Raw genomic sequence first — 26,249 nt, forward strand, 5'->3', positions numbered from 1 at the left:
CTTTCAGCTCCATTCCCCTCGTCTGGCTCACCCCTCCCTTCCCTTCTCCCTCACGGGTGGTTTTGTCTCACTGGTTTGTGTGGTCTGCCCTGTACATTCCAGTTCTTTTTCTCCTCAGGACCTGACATGTTCCCCGCAGAAAAGGGGATTTATCACATGGATTATGCTTTTCATTCTGGCTTTGTTTTCAAAAATCTCAACTCTCCCCCCCCCTTTTTTTCCTTTTGCTCCTTGTTCCTTGGATATACAAACTTCACAATACACATATTTGGGAGCTTTTCTGGTATTTCTGATGTATGCGATTCCATGAGTGTTTTTGGTTTGTATTTCTTTACTAATTTCACACACGCAAGCCTGCCTTGGCTAACTTGGGGATTTTTTTCCACTGCTCCACAGATGCATAGGTTTAGGTCCTTATATTCTACTGTTCCGTAAGTTTTTGTGTCTCTCTGTGTGTGTTTTCTCTGTGCTTGGGAAGAGGGAGAGAGAATGAGACACAGAGAAACACACATTTGTGTAATTATCCTCCATTCTCACCAGACGGATCTCCGTGGCCGGATCCCGCCATTCCGTTCCATATTGCTGGATCCTTTTTTCAACCAGCCATCTATATGGTGCCCTCACTTGCTCTGCAATGGGTTGTCCATCATTGGCTTCTGAAGCACAGAGTGTATATTATGCTTAAGAGAATGCTGTAATCCCCCAGTGAAACTGGCCGGATTTAGCACCGAATAGCTGCAACCCAAATCCATTCAATAACGTTTTCCTCTTTAATAGTCAGTCAAGAAACAAAATAGCGCACTGGCATTTTGGATTCATGTGTATGTATTTCTATGGGTACATATTTCATACAACCCATGTAATTTATACAGACCAGAAATGTGAGATGCTGAGGGCTGCTTTCTAGAAGCAAATAAAAATTTATACTTAATTTAGGAAGTAGACAACTGGAATAGTGGGACAATATATCTCGTCTGTATCTTAGCTGTAGTGTTGTTGGTATTCACTACTGAATGGTGGCAAATCTGGAAGTTTATAGCAAGAGAGGCAAATCTGGGATTAATAGGCATGCCCAGCTATGTTTAATGATGGGGTAAACAGAGACCAGTAGAAGAGCCTTAGAAGAAAATCTAAGAAGAAGGCTGACAACACAAGGATTTGAAGCAGCAGATCTGGCTGTGGGTGCCGTGGAGATGTACATCTGTGGCTACAGGAACTTTGCTCAAACTTAATTCAAAGCAGTAGGTCTTTCAGCCTTTGCTTTTATGAGGGGGAGGGGGTGATAAGGGGAACTGTTGACCATTCCATTAGCACCAAAGGGGAGAAATGTTGTGATAATCAGTTGACTGAATCAGCCACATCTCCTTTCCCTACCTCTGATGCAATGGTGAAGCCCATGCTCTTCTGTATGGGTCAGCTGCTCCTCTTTGTAGTAAAAAATGGAGCAGAAAAGGGGAATGAGACGTGAAGAAATTTACTACGCATGTTGTACCAAAAGCACTGATCCTGAGAAAAGCTGAATGCCTAAAGCTCTAGTTTAATTGCAAAACGCTCATCCAATTTCCTTTGTTTGAGCAGCTGTCAGGATCAGACCCTATTTAATATGTGTCAAGTTATCCAGCCGTGAGAATGGAATAGAGAGGGTGGGGGTGGAGTGGCAGCTTCATAGTAAATGGCTGTGACTCAAATCCCACAGAGAGGGATTAAGGATCGCTGGCTGTGTTGTGGAAGACTCTGGAACCCATACAGTGCTGATTCCACTGAGGTGGCCAACTAGTGGCCCGAAAAATGCCAGGTCTGTGGGTAAAACCCAGGATGTGCAATAACTGAGCCAGTGTGGGTTGTTTTGATAGGCCAGGGAATGCCACCTAGCACTCTGGACAGGTCAGGGAACACAATTAGAGGTTTTATTCAGCCATTTTTACCAAGTCTGAGAAAATAACACCAAATAGGTTAGTAATTAAGCTCAGAGTTGGGAACCCCAGCTTCCATTCAAAACTGTAGAAGTTACATGCCTGCCACATGGACAATGTAGTGGGTGAAACCTCATCATTTATTCACATGATCGTATTTATTTATTTAGACAATTCATGTGACCGCCCATCTCACAGAAGTAGCTCTGGTTGGCATACAAAGATTAAAGACCCCAACAATTCAAAACAATAACCCATGATGCCTGAGGTAAATGATAAGTTCCAATCCTAAAATCCCACCCACAACAAAGCTTGCCTGATCTGGCCCAAATGCCTGGGGAAACAGCTAGGCCTTTGGAGCCTTACCAAAGGTTGAGAGGGTGGGGGTCATCTGAATCCCTGGGGGATGCTCTTTCACAAAGCAGGTGCTACCACAGAGAAGACACAACTCCTGGATTCAACAAGAGGATGTTGTTTAATGGAAGGGACGCAGAGCATGCCCTTTTGGTTAGAACTTGTGGGGGAGCAGAAACTATGGGAGGAACCAGTCCCACAAGTAGCCTGGCCCTGTGCCATGGAGGGCTTTATAGGTGACAGCCAGCACCTTGAATCTCACCTGGAAGCCTACTGGGAGCCAGTGCAGCTTGTGGAACAAGGGTGTTATATGGGCATAGCGAGAGATGCCAAAAACTGCATACATGACTGCATTCTGAACCAGCTGCAGCTTCCAAATGCTCTTCAAGGGCAGCTTCATGTGGAGTTTACAGTTTCAGTCATCTATTGCTGTGGCCCAAGCCATAAACTGGAAATCCAGAAGAGCTGAAAATCCCAAATCCAACTGGAAAGGGGTATGTGGGGAGCAAGGAAAAGGGTACCAAGAAAGGGGAAGAACCAAATGGAAATGTCCTTCATTATTATGCCCAAGCATGAAATGTAGAGCATTTAAGGGGGGAGGATTAGACACTTTCTTTTTATCTACATACAAAATTATATCACACAGCACAAGGACATTAAAGGGGATTGTTATAAAAGGACTATCTTTTCAGAATTGCCTGTGGTTAATTCAGAAGTATAGTACTACATATATGGAGCTAGCAAATCAGTAGCATTGTATGAATCTAGCTGATCCTGTGCCGGCTGTGAAATCAAGACATGAGGCCTTTGCTTCATCCAGTATTTACCAGAGGGGGTGCCATTTTTCTGTCTTCATCTTATTACTGCTCTTGTTTCTAAAATGTGCTGGGTAAGGATAGCAATCTACCCTTTTGCTTTAGGTCTTAAAATATCTTCAGCTGATGTACATATTAGAGTAGATAGAGTTTACGGCTATTCCAGTATGGGTCCCCCATACTATTATCTGTAAGCTTTGAAAAGTTTTCTCAATTGATAAATGCCTATCCAGAGGTTTTGGCCAGTCACAGATCCTAATAATGTGTTTATGTGTTTTCAGATATGTAGTACTCCTTTTAGAACTATGGAAAATAAATGTTTGACTCACAATGGACAAGCACGGGTCATCTTATTTTTTTTCTTATACAGGAAATGCTGCAAAGGTCCCCATGAGTTTGTCCACCCATTTAAAAACACAAGGAGCCTCTTCATATATGATTAGCTTTCTAAATGTAATGCTTCTAATAAAGCACAGGTGCCCTCAAATCAAGCTTGACCCTTGGTGATCACATTCATAAAGTTTTTCTGGCAACAACACATAAGTGGTTTGACACTGCAGCTTTTTCAGGGTTTTCATTTGTCTCTCTGTGTGTTTTCGCTTCATAGTCTAACCTACAACCTTGGTGTTCCCTAGTGATCTCTCATCCAAGCCCCAACCAAGTCAGACCTTACTTAACTTTTGAATCCAGTCAAGGCCAGCCACACACTACTATCTGCTGAGATAACTAAAAGCGGGGGGGGGGGGGGACATTTATAGTGAAAGTCACCAGGAGATCTGATTTCCCATCATCTCTAGTGACTGAATCATATCTTCTGAAATATAATGCAGTTTAGCTCCCTTTTAACTATCTTTTCAAAATTCATATAGGGATTCCAAGTTCAAATACTTATCCAAATGCAAAGAAAACATTCTTCTGACCTAATTGACAATTTGGTCATCAGAAAAACACCTTGATAAGTGTTTTTTGAGATATGGTAGATTTCTATAGTCATGGAGTTGGATGGATGGGATCATGAAACGTTACTTCTCTCCCAAAACTGGTACCTCAAAAGCCACATGATGTTTCTGGATATATTATTTGAATTCTGAGTATATCCTTAAGGTACTTAGGGCAGTTTGTCAGTTGTTACTCAGTGATGGACTACATACTTCTTTCTTGAGCTGTATTTCAATTCTGAAGTATGTATCATTAGCTACTGTCATAAAGCGGAGCAGATGGAAAGTATGTTCGGTTCTCAACGAGTAAGATCAAGCTCTTTTACATGGGATTATGCCCTTTATTAATTTGTATGCAAACACTTTTTTTTTTTTGTATTTTCCACATAAGAGCTATGGTTTTTAACATTCTTTTGAAAAGGAACGCTCTGAGTCTAAGCAAATAAGGTAACATTTGGCCAAAGAATTCCCACAGAATTTCAGGAGCAATTTCCCATATCCACAATGAAGAACAACAGTCAACATATGTCACTTAGACATCCTATTCCACTTTTTCCTGTTTAAAGAGCTATAAAGGTAGCCATATTGTGCTACCTTTTACCTCTGTTATGTACATGTCAAAATAACCATTTGTGAAAGTCACAAGTTAATCCAACGTAAAACTTGACATGGCTCTCTCAGAAGAGCAGAAGCAAACAAGTTTTAGTTTGAGGCTTATTGAAGAATTACAGCACTGGAATTTGACAGCTCTAATTTCAATAAACTTTTACCAGAACTGGAAAGCAATTGGGTTAAAAGCTGTACTTCTAGCTGTACTCCATGGAGTAAAATCCATTAAATCCAAGTATTTGAGTTAATATGGTTTGTCGATTCAGTTGATATTGTTTATGCAGGCCTTTGTGGCCTGGTATTTTTCTCTTTCCATTTTGCATGTTGCACCATAACCTGTGTGTTAATTGCTAGAGGTGCTAATTTGCTAGGTAGCTATATTTGGAATATTCTCTTTCTTTGAGGAAGAATGGATGAAATGACCCTCTGTGGCTTATCTTTTGCATTCTGTTTATAGATTCATAGGACTTGAAAAATGCATCTATAAATGCAATAGTTTTCAAGCTTCTCACATCATCTTATTTCTAGAAGAGAAATGCAATGCAATGCAATAGTTTTCAAGCTTCTCACATCATCTTATTTCTAGAAGAGTCTCTGCATGGCTCAAGTTGTGGCAAAACATTTGGGGTTATAGTGTCAATTGTGCACATAATAATTTACACAGGATTATGGCCAGCCTTTCTGAGCTACCTACAGCTACCTTAGATTAACATAGACTGCAATCTAGGACCTACTTATTTAGAAAATTCATATGGCTGCCCATCTTAAATACATAAGTCTGGGCGGTGAACAACTAATTTTAAAAAGAACAATATAAAAGAATCCCAAAATTAAAAATAATCTAACTTAAAACAATTTTTTTTTAAAAGGTCTCATATAGCAATTTCACACACACACGCAAAAACCATGCTTACATTGGGCTCCTCTAACATCCTGGTGCTTATGCCTGGTGGAAAAGTCAGGTCTTAAGAGCTTCCTGGAAGGCTGAGAGGGTTGTAGCCTTACAAATCTCAGAGAAGAGATTGTTCCATATGGCAAGTGTTGTGACAGAGAAGGCACATCCCCTCGGTCCCACAAGATGACATTATTTATTTAACTGTTGCATCTAGTGGAATGGGCAGTAACCCTCAGAGATAGATGGCCCCACAAATAACCTGGTCCCATGCCACGCAGGGCTTTAAATATAATAACCAGGACCTTGAATTGCACCCAGAAGCACACTGGAAGCCAGCGTAGTGTGTGCAGCAGTGGCATTATACAGGTGAACTTTGGAGCACCAGGAATGGGTACAACTGGTGCACAAGATGAATCTGTGCAAACCCTCCCTGGCCACAGCTGTCATCTGGTCTTCAGAGTTCCCTGCTGTTGGTTGAAAACCTAAAAAGGTCTAAGATATCTGCAGGACTGCCTCTTTCATGTAGAATCAAGGCATCTCAACAAAATCTATTAGTGGTCCCCCATTGCTGAGAGGTGATGGGGTGGGGGCAGTTTCTCTGTTGCAGTCCCTTTCCTTTGAAATAGCCTGCCCTCGGAGGCCAGACTAACACCCATCCTGATGGCCTTGCAGAAGTTAGTAAAAACAGAGTTGTTCTGCAGGGTGTTTGAAGCATTGTGGCTCTGTGTTCTTGTTTTGGTTGTAATTCTGCTTTTGTTATTCTGCTGGGAGTCTTTGTACTTTGTGGTGTATATTAACTAACTAAATATGCTACCCAATTGTGGCCACACAAAGGCTGATAGTGGGAACAGTAAGTTTTCAGATGCGTGATGCTCTGCCTAACTTCCAAGGTGCCCTGGCGTTCTCTGGAACAGAATCTAACAACTACTGATTTAGTCCAGTATTAAAGGGCTTAAATCATGCCACCCATGTCCGCTTCTTGAAAGGAGGAGTGGGTAATTTATAACAGGCACCTTGGCGGGAGGGTGCTGCTTTCAGAGGCTGTGAGCCTACTGAGTTACGTGGAGAAGCAAGGAGGACTATGGCCTCAAATCAATGACATTGACAAGTCCATGGCCCTCCTGTTCCTGTAGAAGCTTGTCATGACCTACTGAGGACAGAAAAGCCTGGCTATTATAGAAATGTGCCCTGAAAACAAGCAGAAAGGTGTGGCAGGACATGGCAGAGCTAACATGCTCACCTTTCTTTTCCTGCCTCATATGTTCCTTGGGTACCAAACCAGAATGGGTGATCTGACCTCCAGTGCAATGTAATGGTTATAGTGTCAGATTTGAGGGCTGGAGAAATCCAGATCCAAATCGCCAGATTACAACCATGGTCCAAGTCATAATCTTTCAGGGTAACCTTAGCACCAAAGATTATGGTTAGGAGAAGTGGAGGGAGTACTGTGAGGAGAAGGAGTAGGAAAAGAGATAAAATGGCATCTCTACTTGTGTCACAGATTGGCCATGAGAACCTGCCCGGCTTCCTTGTTGGCTTCTTGGATTTCCTGATAGAACATTTGCCTGCATGACTGTTTAATCAGCCCATTTTCTTTACCACATTTGCTAGCTGTGGTACAGTGAATTTGTACCTAATTCTGCAACATGCTGTCATGCAATTTGGCCTTTAAACAAATGTAACAAAATCCAGATGGCTGCTTTTGTTAGAGAAAAGTTATTTCAGAAGGGGGCAATTTGGATCCAAACATGTGGGGAGTGTATATGTGTTTAATTCTCTTGCCATCTATGGTTTTTCTCTTGCTACTCCTTCCCTTCCCCATACAATTCCTGAAGTATGTTTATCTTTTGTGCACTATTTGGCTGGTAAAATACCCACTGTTTGGACCGATCAAGCAAGAGTAGTTCAATACGTTCTGAGTTTTAAAGTCTGGGAAATGTTAAACTATAGGGGAGTTATGTTTGCATGACCCAATGGAAAATATCCAGATTTGATGTATACATTTTCTAAATGATTTGGAAAAGTACCTTTTAGGAAGTTAAGGTTCTGATATTCTACCAGCAGCCTTGAAAATTATGTAGTAGTATACTGGTCTGTCATAACTGAGAAAGCTGCACATACAAATTTTAATTGGTGGATTATTCAACGACAGCTAATCACAGGCAGCTAATTTAATCTTTCGCAAATGTAATTGGTGGAGTTGAAAATTAATTTTTGAAGTCCCTTTGCTGCTTCTGGTACCTCTCAGCAAGAGAGAATGAAAATATTCAAAAATAAAAAGAGCAATCGCCTTTATGGTTCAACGGTAAGCAATTTTACACTTCGTCCGATACTCAAACTTGGAATCTATGCTAGCGTTTTGGCAAGGGGCCAAATTACTTATGCTGAAGACCCAGGCAGGAGTGCCTGGCAATTCCGTACAGTAATTAACTGGCAGCCTTAACCGTACGAGAAAGAAAACTTCACGTTGAGCTTTTATCCAGCCCTTTGAAGGGCTTCCTGCTGCGAGCCGTCTCAGCGGTTCCAGAGGTATCCCCACCGTTGGCTACGCCCCGAAGGCAGCGAGACTCTTTAGGGTCCCCGGTGCTGCTGCAGGCTGAAGCGGGGCGAGACGGCAGCCCGCGACGAGCGCAGGTGGCGGCGCACGAGCCCCGCTGACCCCGGGCGCCCCTGGGCTCAGAACTCCAGCCTGGGGAGTTCGGCTGAGGGAGCCGCCGGGAAGGGTGGAGGACAGCAACTTTGCGGATCCCTCGCAAGATCGCTGCTGCTGGTCGGGAGCGCGGGAGGCAGGGCAGGGCCTCCGCTTGGAGCTCCGCCTTCAGGACGCTGGGCTGCTCCGCTTGGGGCCGACGAAGCCGGTGCGAAGCGAGGGGGAAAGACCACGGCTGCCCCCGCGGGGTCTGCTTGCGGGGGGAACAGAGCGGAGCCCCGCCGCTTCGAATCGGAGCCTCCTCCCCATCCGCTCGGAGCCGGGGCCCTCTGCCAGGGCAGCGAAGTCCCGAGAAGAAGCGCCAAAAGAGCGTTGGTGGAAAGAAACCTGGCGAGCAGGCTGGCAGAAAGGAGCTTTGACAGAACAAGAGAGGGTAGCCACAAGGCACCTCCCGTCCCAAGCCAAAGGTCTGGGCTGGCCGAGAGACTCCGGATCGCGGGGTGGGTAAGGCCGGGCGAGAAAAGGGGGACCCGGAATGCCTGCGTTGGGCTATGAGAACTCTCTCCGAGGATTGCGTTAGGAGCCCAGACAACAGGCTGGCTGGGCGGCCGGCTGGCAGGTTCCCGTCTCGCGGAGGCGCTGTAGAAAGGCTGCTGCTGCTAGCGAGATCCCAGTGAGTGGATCGTGGATCCCTTTCAGGGATCCCATAACAACATATATGTCTGAGCGAGAAGGAGAAAGGGGCGCAGCAAGAAAAGAGCGATCGGAGGAGGACTTTTCCAGGATCTCATCACCGTCACAGATTTAAGCGATCCTTCTCGCTTTTCTTCTTCCTAGAGAGATCCTGCCGCGCTGACGGAGCATCCAGACCGCACCAGCCAGGTGGGTACTTTGGAGCAGAGTTGAACTGCAAACTGTTCAATTTTGCTGCCTGCCCTCCTGCTTGGGGAAAGGGGGCTGGGGGCCCATTGGAGAACCTGGAAGTGTGGCCCCAGGGGGCTGGCCCCATTGGCGGTCTCGTCCTGCTTCCCCTTTTTTCCTTGCGGCAGATCCCTCTTCTTCCTTGTGTCAGATGGCTTGGCTAAAGGGGGAGGGAAGTGGGGAGAAGAGGCATAATTGAAAAATCAGGTCATGATTTCAAACTGCTGCACAGCTGGCTCGTGGCTGTTCCACACTCAGCATAGAGGCAGCCCTTTTTCCCGTGTTTTATTGTTGTTGGATACAGTTCTGTAGCTATAATCTTCTCCCTCTCTCTCTTCTTCCCCCCCCCAAAAAAATTCTGGAGGGTTTATGAAGAGCATCTGTTGAGCTGTGCTTGACTTGTCCTCCCCCACACTCCGCCCCCCACTCGAGATGAGATTTGTCTGTTTTGGGGGAAATTACATCCTTTTGAACAAATGGTTTAAATGCATATTCCTTTGTGTGCAGGGCAAAAAGGGCCTGGAAAGAATTGGGGTGCAGTGGGGGTTGAGGGTATCTCTAAGGAGAGCAGAAGAATGCCTTTGATGAGAGGGTTTGTGATACCAGCTGCCTCACCTTGATTCTTCATCGCTCTGTTAATTTATTTTGAATTCCTTGAGAGATTTGCAAACAACTGTGGTCTCTTCTTCACTGTATAGGTCAGCTTGCTTGCATCTCTACCTCTTCTGTGAAAAAGAGATTCTTCTCAACCCCATCCCAGTGTTTCCTTTGCAGCTCCCTTTGCCTGACAGAAAAAGCAAACGGATATATAGAGACGGTGTTACTTACATCACCTGGAATTCCCCCTCTCCATTTGCCCTGGCAGATCTGCCCAGCCTGAAGGGGAGGGGGGAGGGAGAACCCCTTCTTATTAGAAACACGAGTCAAAACATGAAACTTGTCAAAAGCTTTCTTAAATCACAGCTAATCCGCTCCCCCTGCTAGGCTGGTCCAGACTGGCTCCCCGCTCTCTATTATGTGGGATACACAATGAATGATTTTTCCTGTCTTTGCACCGATTATGCATTGCATTTACAAAGGCAGTGGGAACCACACAGAAATGGATTTGTTAATCCAGTAGAAAGCTAGTATGATCTGCTACCATGCTTTTAGACTGCTAGGTAGGGCTGTGGTGGCCATTGGCCTTTTTACACAACCCGGTGATGTTTCGTGAGCTGCTTTTCTGTGCTTCCTCTGGTTGCAATATCCAGTTTTCCATGCACTGTGACAGGGAGGAATTGTTCCTGACTGAGTGAGGTTTGCTGTGTTGTAGCTGCAGAGGCTGAAGCTTGCAGGAACTGGCCCTGGCAGCAACAACCTCAGAGGAACATTCTGTGGTAACCTAAGAGTAGGGTACACATTTATGGAAGAAGTAAGAATATTTTTCAGAGCGCTGCCTAGAAGGAGGTTTGAAAGAAGAACCATTGGCAGTTTTGTATCTATTCAATCCCCTTTCAACTCCGTGAAGCAGATTTCTGTACTTTCAAAAATCTGCAAAACCTGTTTGAACCAGAGGTAATAGTGGGACAAATATATCTTCTGTGTCGCTTGAAAAGGGCTGCCTCTCTCGAATGCCTTTTCAGCTCTCTCAATTTACATAATTTATACAGTCTAGGAACAGTTTAACCCTGAATAAGATTGCAGCCTTATGTGCAATAGTGCAGAACATACAGTGGCATGCTGGGCTTCACTCGTGACCTCTTCCTGGGCAAAATAGCCAACTGCCATTCAACTTTGGGACTTTCTGCTGTATAGTTCCATGTGCAAGACCCTCCTATATATTTTGGGGTTAATGGATGGAATTGGAAAATGTTCCAGAATTGGAGCGTGCAGAGGAATCAATCTGAGCTCTCCACAATTGCTAACTTAAAACAATCCCTAAGGTAGAAATTCTCTCTGCCTCTTACGAAGCTCCTCTACTGAAGCACACAAAACTGACAACTTGTACTGGGCAACACAGCTGCCCAGTTGTTCTTGGACACATTTCCTCTCACTGCCTAGCTCCAATCTCATTGGTTTTCCACCTGAGCCAGTTGCTTGCGTTCTTCCTTTAGCGGGCCATAGAGAATATATTTCTCCTTTTAGCAACACTTTAGACATTGAAACACGTGTCAGTATATGCTTTCTTAATCTCTTTCATCCCTTTCCAGTTCGTTGCCAAACATATTGCTGTGTTCATAGCTTTTTTCCTTTCCTTCTGGTCTTAGATTGCACAATCTCTCTTTTGCCATGCACATTTCACATGGGCAGAGCTATCAAAGCATGTTCATCCTAATGGTGCTTGTGTAAGAGAATTTCCTTGTTAGATGGTCCCGTGTGCATGCAAACTTTCTTTATCATACTTTGGTGCTCCTATTGGCAGGCAAAGTCTGCTGCCTACGTTGGCTGGTAGAGCTTCCTCAGTCAACCCCAGACCTCCAGCTGAGGCCACTTTTGCTGCCAAGTTGGAGCAAGATTGTTGCACCCTATGTCTTACATGCTGCACTTCTGTGATCATGCATCATTGGGGGCTAAACTCTAACCCTAACCCTAACTCTTATGAGATAGTCTAACTCAGGAATTCTGGGAGTTGAAGTACACACATGTTAAAGTTGCCAAGGCTGAGATACCCTGGTCTAACCCCTTCATTAATAATGACATAACCTTGCCAGAAACCATGTTTTGCATGCCTCTATGTAGAGCTTCCATTCTTCATTTTATTTTTATTTAATCTGAATTTATTCCTGCCAGTAGTATTGTTTTTTTCCCTAAATAAAATGTACAATAAAGTGAAGTCTTCTCTGCGTTGAGCGTGATTCCTGGTGACTTACATAGTTGTATCCACAATGTTTTCTTGTCATGATACGGAATTGCCATTGCTTTCTTCTGGAACGTTTTATTCACTTCTCAGTCTAGCCCAGTGTTTCTCCATCTTAAGATGTAGAGACTTCAACTCCCAGAATTCCCCAGCCAGCATGCTAGGGAATTCTGGGAGCTGAAGTCCACATATCTTGAGGTTGCCAAGGTTGGGAAACAGCCTTGGACTTCCCAGAGGGCTCCCCATGGTGCCAATCCTATTTAGCCTTCTAGATCAGCTAAGGTTGGCCAGATAGTGCATCTTGCTGAGGCTGTAATAGAGATATTGCCAGACTAAAACAGGAATCTTGCTGGATCAGAAAAAAACGTCTGATTTAGTCCACTTCCATCATTGTTTTCCAAAATGGTAGTTTGGTGCTTCTGGGAAACTCAGAAAGTTCTCATTTTGTGTGCATGAATATTTATTCTCTGGACACCTGAGCCAGAGACCAGAACTGTATTTTGTAACACAGTTTATCCTGTTGCCTCTGATTTGCACCACCTTTGGCCAGGGTGCTGGACTGGAGAATGAAGTCTCATGCAAGCAATTGTGAAAACCAAAAAAATTGTTTTGTTATGAATGGAACTGTGAATTCTCTATCAGTTTTGAAATGCTAAACATCTGAAGAAAGTAATCATATTAAATAAAACTGTCCTGTGAGATACGGCTGGTCTACTGACTGCTGTTCAACATCCCTTTTTACTGGGACCAACCCAGTAGTCCAGATTCCCAAGGTTGCTTGTAGTTTCAATCCTGCCTCCAGTTTCTCTCTTCAGTATTTTTACAGGGCCTTGTGGAATCAAAGCATATTTCCTACTCAGAATTAATGAACCAGCATTAAATCCAAGATTCTTTGCAGTGATGTTTGGTAGGTTACCTGATTATCAAGTTAGGACCTCACCAGAAATGCTTCTATATGGCAACGGTGATTTTTGTGGTGGCCTTAATGTGCCAGAGCTGCTCACAACCTGGATTCCTTGGACATTTATTCTATCATTAACAGGTGTTTACAGAAGGTATGAAGTTTATTTGATAGGGATGGCTCTGGTTGATGATGGTCAAGGATGATGCCAGGGTGGGCATCCTATTACCCCAATCCTTTCTTGTACCACCTGGATCCTCTTTGACTTCATTGCCAACATGATGTCCTACAAAACACATGGTTACTATAGTGGAAAGCTAAAATAGGCTTCATATAGTTTAGAATAAAGCAAACACCCCTCCTCCATCTAGAAAGCTGGAACCATTCATGTGCATGATGAGACCCAACCACTCCGTTTCTTTGTCCTGCATAACTGAAGCCTCCCATGTCCGCCCCCCCACCCCGCCCTATTAAACTGGCTGCCATATTCTGTGCATTCTGGGCTACACATGAAATTCTGTGTGGATGTAATCCCAATTCTGCCAAAAATGGTTGAGTTTTGGAGCCTTATAAATTATACAAACTCACATAGTTTGTCTGTTCCATAATTCATTATGCTAATTTTACTAGATTGCTTCTGCTGATTTTGGAGTAGGAAGGGAAGTCTATACTGAAAGTCTCTACTTTGGGCATGGAAAATCTTAGTTCTTGATTTTAAAAATCTTTATGTCTGCAAGAACTTCTCCCTTCTCAGGGAAAGCTAAACTCTGTGCAATAAAAACACATTTTACACTGCCAAATTGCTGTACTTTTGTGGGCCCAAGTATAATAGCCACATATAGTTGCTGTTTGATTCAGCAAGGGCTTATAAGATGATTTGATTATATATTGATTTCTGGATGCTATTTTCCAATAAAGTATCAAAGGGAGAACTTACATAGTTTTAGTCTGGCGTATTGCTCATATATTCAACGTTGACTATTAGTAACGGTTATGTAGAATTATTTAAACTTGTTTTGCCACTTGCAAAAATTAAGCTACCAAATTTGGTGTTCCTCAGTAGCTTCTAGTATATTTCCAGGCCCAACTTTAAAAAGCTGACCTTCACAGCTTTGGGTTGTGGGACTTGTAGAATTACTTTTTCCCACATATACATAATCAGATCTTTAATGCTTTATATTTTACCTTGTTGCTTTTTGAATTGACTTATATTTTGTTAGAAGCTGCCATGAAAACATTCTGTAAGAGGGTAACCTATAAATATAACAAATACTTAACAATAATAATGGATTTTTTCCCTAGGGAGACAGGCTTGCATGTAAGTACCTGTCATTTATAAATTGACAATTTTGCTTTGTTTCACCAGATCTCCTATCCACATACACTTAAAACAGGTATAAGGCAGAAGAAGCAGAGAAAAGCTTCTGTATGTGGTCTCCTGGTGGGGATACCTGTCTATCACAGAAAAGGAAGCAAATTAAAATGTTTAGAATAGTATGACCATTCTTTATTTTGTGGGATTTTCACAAAAAGCCAACTTCTTATATTTTTAATTCCTGTGAACAGATGTGTTCTAAGGACTGTTTCAGGCACATATGTGAATTTCTTGCAAATTGTAATTTTCAACATGTGATCAGTAGCAGATCTGTTGCATACATTATGCGCCATTGCAGATAAATCCAAATCAGCACTTCTTCCTTTTCTAGACTCATGTGCTTGTTGAATGGGACAGCAGGGTTGGGCTTTAAGTTCCAGTGGTAAGTTTTTACATCTCCCCAGCCCTGCCTTCCATTGTCTTTGTGGTTTTATAGACATGCGCAGGAAAGGAAAACTCGTGTGCCTAAGCTTCTACAGGACATCCTGCTCCTATAGAAATCTCAGTATGTAAATGTCTTTTTCTCAGATGTACATGCTCCTCAGTGTATGATGGATGGGGGAGAGGCAAGGAAGCCCTGCTCTCTATTTCATAAGGTGAATCCTAAATGCATGAAGGGTTGCTTGTAATCTTCTGTAGTCTGGAGGACTGGCTGACCTGGACCATAGTGCTATTTCTAACTAGATGTATTTTAGATACCTTTATGCTGAATCCAAACAAGAGATCTGACTAGTTATCAAGACCCAAGTAAAAATGGTATGTGCACCATGGCTAGCTCACTGGCAACTTCTACAATAAGGTGGAAAAGGTGGGCAACTTATGGATTAGAAGAGGGGTGGGTTGGTGCAGTTCCTGGAGCTACTCTTCATTTACTGCTGAATTCTGGTAGCAAACAGCATCACTGAATTTCCAGAGGGAAATGGAGATGATGATGATGATGATGATGAGTTTGTTAGATGTATATCCTGTCTTCCCTTCAAGGCAGAATATGGTAGTCCCTTCTCCCATTTTCCCCCATATCAACCACCCTGTGAGGTAGGTTGAGGTAGAAAACCAGTCTGGTGTAGTGGTTAAGACATCAGGCTAGAACACAGGAGACGGAGAGTCCTAGTCCCACCTTAGGTACAAAGCCAGCTGGGTGACCTTGGGCCAGTCCCTCTCTCTTAGCCCTAGGAAAGAGGCAATGGCAAGCCACTTCCAAAAAAAAAAAAACCCTGAAAACTGCAGGGACTTGTCCAGGTAGACACCAAGAGTCAAAAACTGACTTAAAGCCCTCCCCCCCCCCCCAAAAAAGTGAGGTAGGTTGGCCTGAGAGAGGGTGACTGGCCCAGTCACCCAGGGAGCATCTGTAGCTGAGGGGGAATTTGAACTTGGGTCTCTCAGGAGTGCCACTGTTTAACCACTGCATCAGTCTACATGCAGTGTAGACCTACAGTCTAATTATCTCTGAAATTATCCAGAATGATATGATTATATACAGTTAAAACTCAGAAGTATTTTGGAATTGATCTGTTTACCTTCAAAACTACATTTTTTGTCTTTTCAAAAGCCTGCTTAATGACAAAAGGCACTGAATGTGTTTTTTGTTAAAATATATGCTGGTCACAGACCAAATCAAAGATGATGATGTTGTTGAAATATATGCAGATCTTTTGGAAGTAGTTTAAGAAAAAAAATATGGCAAAAATAGTGATGCATCTGTGCTGTCCTGTCTGCTAAAGCTTATATATGTTCTTTCTGCATGTGGTGGAAGCATCTGGCTGGCACTTCTGGAAGCAAAATATTTATTTTAGGTTTTCATTCATTTGTCTGATTAACTACAGCTTTGTATCTTTTTTTTTTTTTTACACTGGCTCTGCCCACTTTTGCCTTTGCTTCACTGAATCGTTCTTACCATTCTTACTTGGCACTCTGCACAAGCCTGAATGTAGCTGTTGGATCAAAAAAAGTTGTCACCTTGGATCAAGAAGGAATGTTCTTTTGCTCTGACAAAAAGTGAGTTTGCCTATGGTTGTTTTTTGCCTGCCAAAGAGAGAGAATTGAGAAGTACAGTACCTTGCAATAACTGTCCAGAAACCTATTGTTATATGTACTCAAGATACTCCTCCTATGAATTTGCAGTTTTCAGCCTGGCAAACAAAAACATTCATTGCATCCCTAACCCTGAGTTTCAAGAGGAGATGTCTCAGTTTGTAGCCACCATACAGCCCTGAGAATTTCCCAGAAGAAAAACAGGGGGTAGGAATTCTTTTTCATTTGGGAACCCCCCCACCCCCCCAACAGCTCTTAATTATGACTTTTTAAAAACCTGCAGTGTGTGTTAGATGATTGATCTTTTGCGGACGAATCCTTAGATTGCAGACGACTTTTTAAAAATGTTGTCATCGATCATGGTGCCTCACAGTTGCTGGCTGTTGTGCTGGGATAAATTCCACGCATCGGGAGAGAATTGTACAGTGTGGAGGAGACGCTTTTCTTGCCTGCAGCCTGAAAAGGAGGGCAGCCTAGCAGAAGCTTTACCAGTTGATTCATCTGATTGTATAAAGTGGCCCTTTGGCAGCTGGGCTCTTCTCTTGTATTAAGCCTTGAAGGAGGTCTTGCTAATTGATGAGGTGTAAATGGCTTTGTCGGAGAGCTGCTTGTGATTCCAAAGGGACACCTGCTTATCCGTTTACACATGTCCCTGCAAAGGTTTTTTCCCTCTCCTGTACACAAAATGCTGCTCTGTACTGTTCCCTTTCCATCACGTCTTTGTCTGAGGATTTCGGCTGCCTGTAGCTTGTTAACCTCCTCTGGCGTTTCACATCCTCTCCCTTCTTCCCTCCTTCTCTGTGTGTTCCCCATCTGGGAAGGTCACACAGAATTGATGCAGGGCAAGATTGCTCCAACACGTTCTTTCAACAGCACCTGCTCATTACACCTTCCTTGCCATCCTTCCTGCTCTCTCTTCTGAGCAGCATTTATGCACCCCACCTTCACCTCTTCCCCAACTCTTCAAGCAGAAATCCATCCTGTGGCAATTATTAATGCACAGCTCTGGCTTCCTCGTTAACTCCAAGACCTCAAGGCTGAATTACTACAAAGTACTCAGGATCTAAAAATGTGGGTCATTTTATCCATCCTTACATCCGGAGCTTGATTCAGTAGGTTTAGTCAGCTACATTTTTCGTTGATTGATTGGTGGGGACAAATTTTAAATTACCTTATCAGAAAATTAAGAGTGCTCTTGTTTATTTGGGGAGTCGGGAAAAGAGTGTGTGGCTGTTAAAATTTAACAGCTAAATTATCTCACATTTCCTCAGTGCTTTTTCCTTCTACTCTGTGATAGCTAGTAATAATTTCCAAGGAGCTCCAATTGGTCCTTTATTCAGTATCCATGTAAGAGGTATCTGATCATAGGTGTCATGAAATGACTTTTTTTCTTTTATGAAATGATTTTTAAATTATAAATATGCAAGGAAAGAGTAGTTAAAAGCAAATAGATTCCTGTAACAGGTATAGAAACCATATGGTATGTCAGATTTGCAGAACAACAATATGAACACCTTAATGTTGACTGTTGGAGAATCACCAGTAACTGGCACTGACTGTCATGCCCTTAATATGAGGGTAGAGTTTCTGCAGAGAAGTAAAAAAGTCAAGGTGGTGGCCACAACTATGTGATCAAAGCCCAACCCCCTTTTGACCCCCTCCCTGTGGACACCCATCTGAGGGAAAAATTGAGCCTAAATTGTTCGTGCCTGATAAGTGTGTTTATCATGGCTCTGATGATTAGTAAAATTAACAGATGACCAAAAAATGGATGTTAAATTGTAATCTTAGAGTAAGAGTTTAATGTATGTTTTACTTATATCTGCTGTAAAGGAAGTCGAAAGTCATTCTTGTTTTTATTTCTGCTTTTTTTCTTTTCTTTTTCTATACTACTGCTTTCCTTCTTTCTCCTTATTCTTTCTTTTCTTCTATTCTTTTTCTTGATTATTAGTTCTTGTTAGTTCTTGTCTTTCTGTTTTATAAAATTTAATAAAGTTATTATAAAAACAATTTTAAAAAGATGTATTTATCCATATTCCTAGATCATGTGGGATTCTGAAATCTTGTGAATGGATTAAAAAACACAGGAGAACAAACAGCCTTCAGAACTGTGAACTGATGGAGTAGCTCCTTCTCTAAAATAAGGCCTGCATTAAAAGGGAAAGGGTTGGACTATGCTAGAAAATGCTGGTGTATAGTCTTGTTATAAAAACTGAAACTTTTATTTATTTAGATGTTCTTTTCCTTTCATATCTTCTGAGCTTGTATATTTGTAATGGGGTCATGTATGCTTGGAGGAGGGGACGATGTGAAAGTATATACTAGATCTCCAAAAATGATGCTTGGGCCCCCCTCAAGTCCTTATTTCTGGTTTCTTCCTGTGTAGCTAAATATGCTACCTTAAGCTCAATTGCTTCACCTGACTCAAAACTTGACTTCTATACACAAGAATATAATTGTAGCTGTGCTGTTTTGAGAAGTAGAGCGAAGATTCATTTCCTTTGCCCCCAAAGACTAGATAATAGTCTGATATCACAAACACCTAATGCAGAGCTGGTATTTGGTTCACCATCTTTGTCTTGGGACTGGCCTAAAAATGCGGACCTCATGGCTTAAAAAACTAATATGGGAAATTTCTTCCTCTACCTTCTCCTCCTCCTCCTCCAATAATATATTGCCCAGTGAAGAACTCCAGTGAACTCAGAAGTGTGCATGCTCTTTTATGTTACTTCATTTGGTCCGAGTGAAGGATAATGGTGCTATTAATTATTAAAAAATAAGGAACATTTCTTAGCTTTTGTTAGGAAATATCAACGGAGCAAGCAGTTGACCGAAACAAAGTGCAGTCAGTTCAACAGCCTCTTTGCCACTCTTCCTGAGAGGTGGGAAGGGCCTGTGTGAATGATCTGTGCTCAAGAGGCTGACTGATTCAGATATTCAATATGTTGGTAGGTAGATGCTCACAGTAAAGCAGAAAAATCAATGGTAATGGGCTTGCTCATCAACACCTGAACATGCTGCTTATCCATATTTTACAACAGTGTGTTTCAAAACCTGTTTGGAATCTCTTGCATTTTGTGGTAGTGGGGACAATGTTGGGCACACTTAGGAAATGGGTACCGGGTGCTTATTTGTGTTTCTAGAATCTGTCTCTACGTGAATAAAATTAGCACAACCAAGTGAGGTTGCTGTAGGGGGCTTTTTTCCCACCTCTTTTGTGAATTTGGCTCCATCTGTGCCTTGCGTATTTTACTCTGAACTGTGCTGACAGAAAACCTATATTCTTTCTGTGAAAAAAAAAAAAGGCAGGGAAATAAAAGAAGGATGTTAGAAATGGATCAGCCCTACAGTGAAGGCAGTTCAGTAAATCTCTGTTGCTTTTTTCCACTTTTACTTTTTACTCCTTTTTTAATTCCTTAGTTCAGTTTTCACAAATCCAGATATGTTAGATAACCATAAATGTGCTGGTGTAACTGCCTGGGGATAATCAGATTTATGATCCAATCATCATCCAATCTGATGATTGTCCCACAAATTTCATGCATCAGGCTGGCAAAGGCTACCTGACATATATGGTTGTTCCATCCTTGTTCTCACTGTCTAGTGATTAAAGCTGCTGTTGCCCTTCTGGCTTCTTCTGCCAGCTTTGTTCATCCTGTTGCTGCATCTGCCAAGCCATTGTTACTTCTGAACCATAATTTGCTCCAATTCCAAGTTGGAAACTCATTTGAAAGAATGGCTTCAGTTACAGAGTTAGAGACAATTTGTTGTTATAGTTGGTCAGACTTCGGTAACCCAGAAAGTTTATCTTCTTATGAAACAGGGAAGAAAGGAGTGTGATTGTGCTCTTGTACACCAACCGATGTCTTAGAATAAATCCTATGACCTCTGATTTGAAGCATGGCTTATAAAAAGTAGACATTTGCTGGAGTTGATTGGTTTCAGGGCAGAAAATGGGCAAGATCCATTTTCACATTTTATTTTAGCAATTAGCTCTACTGCAGCTTAGCAAATTCTGTTTGATCTGATGTGCATTGTTCCTAAACAATGGGTTTGAAGTCATTTGGACTTTACTGTAGACAAGGTAACTGCACCAAACCCATGAAAATATTGCCAGTGGGTTTGTTAGCAGTTGGGTGAAGGGGGCAGGGTTTGACTTTATTATGTCTGATTGCCAGGAAAAGTTGAATGGCAAGTAGCTGATTGTTTTCTACAAACCTGATAGTTAGAAGTAACAACAGCTAGCTCCATTTTCTATTCATGGTGGACGTTCGTAGAACATAATCTTTTTGCCAGGCCCAGCTCACTTATAAAATGTCCTTCATTCAAAAAAACCAAACAAGCCACCTAAATATATACAGTATATGTCATACATTGTTGTTGACAATGTGTTGGTTGCCCCTGGCATCTTTTCTTGTTCTTTTTACTGTTTTCATATGTATGTTCTTGTTGTTATGCCTTGTTAGCTGCCCAGAATTATTTGATTAAGATAGGTGACCATATTTATTTGTTAAATAAATAAATAAATAAAAATCTGCATTGATTATGACAAACCAGTGGCAGACTATGTTCACATACACTGTAATTGCTGAGGCCATTTTCTGAGTTGCTCTGGAACCCACTGTTGTTAGTAGAGGGAGGTATAGTTTTTGTTTTCTTTAAAAAATATACAGTCTCAGCAAAAGAAAGAAGGTAATTAGGTTGGGAGGAAAAAGGAGCTTATGGAGAATTAAGGACATATTCTATGCTTTCTCTAGGAAGGGAGGAAAGGTAAGAATGCAGGGAGAAGAGGCAAGGGCTCCGAAGCTGTTTGGAACCTCTTTCTGTGTCTGAAGAAAATAAATAGAAAAAGCACTGAACTGAAATTCAGGGATTCCTGGGGAAAGTGGGTGGAAAAGCCAGATTTAGCTGAAAAAAAAGAAGGAAGATCTGGGGCCGGTTTGGGAGATGTTAGGGGCCAACTGAAGAGCAAGTCAGGAAGAAAACCTCTGAGAGAACCTAGGGAAGATTAGTGGCTACATTATTTACAGCAAATGGACAGCTGAGAAGGAGGTTAAAAAACCTTCTTGACTACTAGTCTCTTGTATCTGTGTTAAATTGTGCATGTCTCTCATTCCCCAGAAATGTTGTTGATGAATTAGGAGTTTAGAGAAGAGCAGCAGAAGCTATTAACGGGCTGCAGAGGATTGATGAGGTACATTACTAAAGGGATGGCAGAAACAGGCTAAATGATGACTAAAAAGATTGCTTACAAGTGTCTGGAGAGTGTAAAATGATAGAGATGGTATGCCCCCCCCCCCATGGATTTCAACTTTTGGTAGCCAAAGCACACACATTTTTTAATGAATTAAGATAGGAAGAATAGTTATTTTCATCTGAAAAAGTTCAGTTATTGAGCAAACTTTCCCTGCTCCTGCCATGTGCTAGATTGTACATGTTTTGACCCTAGTCAGGACAGCTAGAAGTTATTCTGCGAAGGATGGACGTTGTAATCCCACAGATCTGGAGGATATCAGGTTGGGAAAGGCTCTTTTAGAATGTTTAAGAGTATAAATGACCCAACCCATATGCTTTTTATGAGTTGCAGATGTAAGTGTATTTAGAGGAATGGCTTGTGAAAAGGTATGGATCATTCTCAACCAAGTAATTCTGCTGGCACAGGACTGCCCATCCCCATAGATGGACTGGAAGGAGATCGGACCAGAACAATGACTCACACAGAGCTGTACTGAGCAGTTCTCCTCACTTCACAATACAATGCTTGAGAGTTCCAGGGATAAGAAAAGATTTTTTGTAAGGCTTACGGAGACAAACAGCTGTACCCGTCGAGGTGGTGCTGAAAGCTTCCTTGCTCGGTTTATTTCAAGCTGAGCCACACACATACAAATATTTGTCTACATTTGACATAGGAGGAAATTTGAAAAAGATGTTAAATAAACAGATTCTTTCTCTGCATCCTTATCCCCTTTCGAGCTTGCATGGTTCCACTGAAAAGAAGTACTCAGACCCTGAATGAGGAAGATTTCTGTCCCTGCAGAAAAGTTGTCTGGGCTCGTTCCAGATCGTGCTGTGAATCAACACAGACATTTGCTCTGGGCGGCTGAGTGGCGGTGGTGGGGATCAGCTCTCTCCCTCGTTTTCATGTTTTAAGGGTGATTGCTCGGTTTTCCATTCAGATGGTGGAGGTTGACAAGGCAAAGAGGTCCACCCAAGCCCCATGAAATATAAACGAACTTGTGATTATGTAGGAGGCAAGATGGGCTCTGGCTGAGGTTGATATATTAGTGTTTCTTCTAATTCCAGCACTACAAAACACAAACATCCATTAGAATGTGATGCTACAAAGTTTCTTCTCCAAGGGTTGGTTGTATTTCCACCTACCAGTGAGCTGGAGCAGGGAGGCACCAGGCTGAAAAGCAGAATTTTTTAAAATGATCAAGGCCTTCTGAGTGTCTCTGGAGGTGTTTGCCTCCATATATGAACCCCAAAACTGGGGATTGGTGATGGTGAAACCTACAGTATGCAATCCTGGGCCCCCTGACGCCTCCTGATTTTATGCTTAGAGGAACAGGCTCAAACTGGCAATATGTTTTTTGCCAGCCACCTACATTATAACTCCTATATTGTGACCTGTTAGATAACATAGGACATAGGGAGATGAGGACAAATTTATCCATGTCCACATAAAAGAAAGGCCCAGGACTATCTCCAAATAAGTGTGCTGCAGCTTAAATATATTGTAAATATATTATTATTAAATATATTGCAATGTTCATTATGGGTTCTGCACTTGTACTCTGATTCTGATCTTCGTGTAGACATGCCAACAATTTGCATGTTCTTGAAAAGCAACTTCCCACTTCTGGCAAGCTTTGGTAAAATATACATCCAGGTATGCATTATAAAATTACTTTGAAATCTAACGTATCTAAAATTCCATTCAGAACAAGCCCCAAACATGTTAATATATTCGTTTTAGAAGAGATAAATAAGGTTAATCATAATTTATCTTTTTAAAAAGAGATTTATTTTCAGTTTCTAGAATAACATTGGAAAAAAATTTTAAAAAAGAGGAAAAGGGGGAAGGAAAGATCTTGCCCTGGGACAAAAACAAAACAAAACAAAACACAGATATTGTGTTAGATAAGATGAACACACATTAACGCATTGAATCTTTCTTCACCTATTCATTTCCCAAAGTTTGCCATTAATAGTGTTAATTTCCAGTAGGTTCAGAGGAAGCTGACTTACACTAGGCCTGACTCTTGGTCTGTCTGACCCAGCCTTTCAGAAGCTGGGTAGCTTCCCAAGGTATGGGCGTCACCTCCCAGAATGTTCAGAAGTGACCATCTTGGCTTGGGACTTCTGAGATGTTGCCAGCCTTGGGGACAGCTGATCTGGTTGCAGTCCCCAGGGCAACAAGCTGAAGTAGTAACAGGAATAATCCCAATTCCTTCTTTTCTTCACCTCACATCTGTGTTAATTACAGCAAATTAACCCTGACTGATGAATATTCAACACTTGGTAGGATTAGTTAAAATGCGTAACTTTGCCAAACATTAAGGAGACATTGCTGTTTGTAGCAGGGCATGGTTGTACCATTCCTTGGGCAATTCCTTGCAGTCTACGGATTGCTCTTGTCTGTTCTCGTATGCCTTGTACGTACCCGTTCAGCGAAACCCATCTTTGTGGTTAAAATTGCTTTTCCTTTTTTCTGATAACCATCCCAATGATCAAAATCAGCTTATGGCATGAACTGGAAGGCTTTGGGGTGTAATAGGAAGCAGTGTTTTAGAATTTGACAGATAGCAAGATTGGATGTAAATATTTAGGCAGTGGAGGAAACGAGGGGTGGGAAGGAGGAACACAGCCTGTATTATGGCCAGGGATCTCAGCCACAGTGTGACTTGAATTGTGAGCGCTGTAGGGCCTTTGAAAGTTCATGGTTATTCAAGAACAAATAAGGTGCTTGCCAGTCTGCTGCTTCTTCGCTTCCTCTCCATCATTTCTATTTGGGGGAATGCTGTTTTCTGTTTTTGCAATTGGTATTTCTGAATTGCAATTTTCCACTTGGCCCAATATGTCACTAAAAAGCACATCGATGATTCAGATTTTTTTTCCTTTTTCTTTTTTAAAATACTTGCTTATAATGGGATATACATTACCATTCCCACTAAACCTTCTGGAATCCTGCTTCCATCAGGGCTGGCAGATGGAATCATGCCTGCCATTGTATAAACTTGCCTGCTCGAGTATACATGGGAGACGTGGATTTCCTCAGTAATTATCATCCTTTTCTGTTGTCTAGAAAAGGCTTATTTGAGATGCTTGTCAAATACTGTCCCTTGCCAAAGCATTTACTCTTCTCTTAAGTTAATGGCCCATTTGTTGCTTTGAAGTGATAAACTCTGGCAGTCTAGACTCTTTCATCTTATAAGAACTTCAGTTGGGGAATCTTTTCACCATATTGTTTCACTTCAAAAGAAATACTGACTGACTGTAGGAGGCTTGTTAACATTGGCTGATGCTAAATTAGCATGAGAAATTAATTCAGCCTCTTTGAAGCTGATTGGTTCGGAGCTTTTGCTTTAAATCTACTTCACATCCTTCCCTTGGTTTCTTTCTTTTGAAAAAAGAAGCGATTTCTGTGGATGAAAATGAAGCAAATTTGGGCCATCTGAAAAAGTCTTAGGAATCCGGGCAACGCTGTGTGTAAGACTTAAGGGATGAAATGGTAGGATATGAGGCTATCTCACCATGCAGTGTTCCCATTTCTCCTTGAGTGGCAGTTCACAGCTGTATATTGCAGTCAACTGACAGATTAAGCTCTGCGTCATTTTCTTTGTTCCTTCTCATGTGGTTTTAGTTAAGAATGTCATATGGTATCACCTTGCTATGCAGCCAGTCAGAATTGACTATATACCATTGTCTCGAAGGATAACCATTTAGCCTGCAAAAATTTCCTCACCTTCTTTTGATGCACCATACGAAGATGGGGCCATGTCTGCTTTGTGAAAATATTGTAAGTGGATGGTGCCTTAGATTGTCTGCAAGGACGCCTACATTTTTTTGTGCGAAGTGGGATGGCAGGGGAAACTCTTTATCTGATGACTTGCTTTCGGCCTGTCAGTCAAGTATGGCGGTGAGGTCAGAGATGCTCTGCTTTATGAGAAATAGCCTGGGGTTGTGATAGCCAGCAGCCCTTAACAGGGAGAGGAGCATGGGTGCAAGGCAACAGCAAGCACACGGGCTGCTTGAGAGTCTCTTTCCCCACTTCCTCTTCTGGCACCAGACCAAGAGGACAAAATTCTGGTTGGAACTGAAAAATCGTGGCAATCCTCAGCAGAAGACAGAAATCTTAAAAGGTATAATTCAGGCCCACTCTGTACCTTTCTAGTCACCTCCAAGTATGTCTGCAAAGATTGTAGGGAATCAGCCATAAGCTAATATACAAAGAGCAACTCTCTCTATTGCTCAGGCATGCAATTATATTCTGAGTGAGGCGCCTGAGAAATATTACAAAGATATAATCTCCCCATATTGGGTAATTAAAAAAGAGCACTCAAACCGCCAGAGCGCCCATCAAGTTATATCTTGCCAAGGGAAAGAAACTAGTGCAACACTTCTGAGATCCCCGTCATTTTAAATAATTCACAGTGATCATGAGGATGTAGTAATTAATGATGAGAAGATAAAGGGATATTGTCTCTCTTAACCATTTATTCAAAATAATTAAAAGCTCTTTACCAGCCTCCACGTGTGGAGTATGTCTGCCAGTCCCCACTTATGGTGCCGTGCACATATGGTGACTACAAGGAGTCTCAGTTTTGGTCATGCAGTCTGGGTGGCTTAGCAGAGAGTTTTGGAGAGGTTGGGGTTCAGTATGAATCCTTGTCTGGTAAAACAGACAACCTTGTTAGGAATGGCTTGGGGCAAGTTAGGTTTGGAATGCTTTTATCTTTGTTCTTTATTACTGTTTTAATGAATATGTCCATTTAACCCATCCCACTC

The 26,249-nt window shown here is 42.1% G+C and overlaps 1 protein-coding gene across 1 annotated transcript in view; it reads left to right on the forward strand.

The window, feature by feature from the left end:
* Positions 1-8,237: 8,237 nt before the first annotated feature.
* Positions 8,238-26,249, forward strand: part of LOC103049495 (ephrin type-B receptor 5) — a 172,729-nt gene continuing 154,717 nt past the window's right edge. Inside the window, exon 1 of the mRNA XM_088138560.1 lies at positions 8,238-9,056. The gene's annotated coding sequence lies outside the window, so the exon portion shown is untranslated. The remainder of the gene's footprint in view (positions 9,057-26,249) is intronic.

Source organism: Python bivittatus, unplaced genomic scaffold, assembly GCF_059951505.1.
Source record: "Python bivittatus isolate LINGU-HERP-01145 unplaced genomic scaffold, Pbiv_v1 ctg000270_np1212, whole genome shotgun sequence".
Lineage (NCBI taxonomy): Eukaryota > Metazoa > Chordata > Lepidosauria > Squamata > Pythonidae > Python > Python bivittatus.